General features: G+C 22.5%; 1 protein-coding gene across 1 annotated transcript in view; it reads left to right on the top strand.

The window, feature by feature from the left end:
- LOC117170777 overlaps positions 1-2708 on the top strand; it is a 14144-nt gene that overhangs the window by 1524 nt on the left and 9912 nt on the right. The gene's annotated exons all lie outside the window — the stretch shown is intronic.

Below are 2708 nucleotides of genomic sequence, written 5' to 3'. Positions count from 1 at the left end.
AAAGAATTATTTAATATTTAAAAAAAATTAAAAATGTGACTAATCCATCTTTTGGTTAAAAATCATTTTTTTACTGAAAATTAATTCTTGTAAGTAAAAATTGACCTCAAAAAAACTAAAACTAAAAAAAAACTAAGAACTAAAACTAAAAAAAATTAAACTAAAAAAAACTAAAACTGAACTAAAACTTAATTAAACTATTTGTTGTCAAAATTTTTTTATAAATAGTTACTCCTTGTGGTAAAAAATTAATAGATTTTGCTGAAAATTTGCCTTTTTATGGTAGAAAATTTACGCTTTTGCTTGAAAATTCCATTAGAAATTAATAAATTTAGTCGAAAATTCATGTAATTTGTTGGAAATTATTTAGTTTTAGTACAAAATTAATCAAACGTAAAATTAATGAATTAATTAATACGTTAATTAAACGTAAAAAGTACATTTTTAACCAACAAAACTATTTTTTTACTGCAAAAGACAAATTTTGATCAAAATACAGGAATTTAAACCAAATAGTTGAATTGTCGACTGAAGAAAATAAATTTAAAATCTTACATGAAATAGTACAATTTTTAATAAAAAAATTATTTTTCTACTAAAACAGATTAATATTTAATCAAATATATGAATTATTAACTAAATATTTGAATTTTTAAAGCCATGTCTTATTAAAGAGTGAAAATTTCAACCAAATTGATTATTTTAAAAAACTATTAAAAAAGGATAAATTTTCGATAAAAAATGGAATAGTTAAATTTATAGTTAACAAAATTAATTATCCAAAAAAAACTAATTTTCAAACAAAAATATGAAATTTCAGCCAAGAAGATAAATTTTTAACAGAGAAGATTAAATTACAATAAAAACGATACATTTTCGACAACAAATTAAGTAGTTTACTTTTTCGTTGAAAAAAAATTAATTGTCAACGAAACATTGATTTTTAAACAGAAAAATGATTTTTCAACCAAAAAGGAAAAAATTCTGCCAAAGAAGATTAATTTTTAACAAAGTATATCAATGTTCAATCAATTATCAGAATTTTTTTTTGAATTTTGAACCTAATAGTTAAATTTTAGCAAAAGCAATACATTTTTACCCCAAAAAAATGTATGCAAAAAAGGAAATTAATTTTCTACCCAAAAAGATTAATTTTTATCAAAATACATTAAATTTTTCAAGAAAATATTTTCAAAAACTTTAACGAATTCCCAATCAAATGGAAAATTTTGCAATTAAACAGAATGATTTAATCAACAATAAGATTAATATTCTAGCATTATGGAATTTTTTCAAAAACAAAATTGTTACAATTTTAAGTTAAGAAAATCAATATTCAACCGAATATTTCATTTTTTATGGGAATTTTTTTCGTAATTTTTATATTTTCAACCAAAGAATTTAAACTCGAACCCAAAAGATTTATTTTCTACTAAAAAATATTAATTTAAAAAAATATATATTTCCAACCATATGAAATGAATATACATTGTCCTATAACAATTTTTGATCAAAAAGATTAATTAAAATATAAATTATTTTTCAAATATTTAAATTCTTGAGAAATTTTTAACAAAGAAATTTTCAACCAAAGAAATTAATTTGCAGCCGAAAAGATGAAAAAGTCACCAAGAAGTTTAATATTCTACCATTAAAGGTAAATTTTTTACAAAATAATTTTATGTTAATTAAAAAATTAATTTTCAACCAAATATTTTAATTTCAATCGATCTTTCACTCGGATTTTTAAATATTCAACCAAAGAAATTAATTTTTAAACAAAAAGATTAATTTTTCACCAAGATAGTTCATTTTTTAACAAGAAAAAAGGGTTTTACAATAAAATTATGAATCATGAACCAAAAAATGAATTTTTTAAGAAATTAGTTGGACTTTCAACTAAGTTGGTTGGATTAAAAAAAAAAGAATCAACAAATAATATTTCGGTTTACATGTAATTTTTTTTGGTTCTTATCCAGTTATCATTATTATTTCTTTAAATACAGCTTTATTCTTCATAAAAGTTTATACATCAGCTCTATTAATCCCTTGCCTTGTAAAGGGCATCCTGCAATTCTAGTATTCAAGTAAGAGTCATGTGGCAAGAAATACGCTCGGAAAATTATATTCCAGGTTGGAAAAACATTTATCGCTTCTAGAGAACCGCAATAAACAATGTCTGTTAATCTGAAAATTACCAATTTTAATTGGTAACTACTCTCTAAATCCAAATTAGTAGAAATTCTATTGATGCAATTAGTCAATTAGTCAAGTAATTAATTAATTTTGAAATTGTTGAATCGAATTGAGCTATTTGTTTTTACGTATCTCGCACTTTTAAACAATTTAAAAATTAAGTTTTTTTCTAAAAGGTGCGATAAAATTTTCGAGAATCTTCGAGGCAATAAGGTGTGTTTTGAACAAATTTGAACTAACATAGTTTTATGAAAAAGAAGGCTTCAATCGTAAATTTATTTTGAATATACCGCTGAAAGTAAATGGCTTCTCTCCCACAATGCAGGTATTGTGCATAGTTGTTTCCTATTCACGCAGTTTTAGCGGACTAGTGTCAGGTGAAGCCGACCAGCGTTTTGTAACATAAATCTGTGAAGTGTTGAAGTGAGAATAGTGAAAACTGTGTTTTTCGTGGAAAATAATTATAATATTCATAAAAGTAAGCGATTTTATGTAAAATAACTTGTTTGTTC

Source organism: Belonocnema kinseyi, chromosome 4 (assembly GCF_010883055.1).
Source record: "Belonocnema kinseyi isolate 2016_QV_RU_SX_M_011 chromosome 4, B_treatae_v1, whole genome shotgun sequence".
In the NCBI taxonomy this organism is placed as follows: Eukaryota; Metazoa; Arthropoda; class Insecta; order Hymenoptera; family Cynipidae; genus Belonocnema; species Belonocnema kinseyi.
The sequence above is the reverse complement of the archived record's forward strand: the minus strand, read 5'-3'. Positions and strand labels throughout refer to the sequence as shown.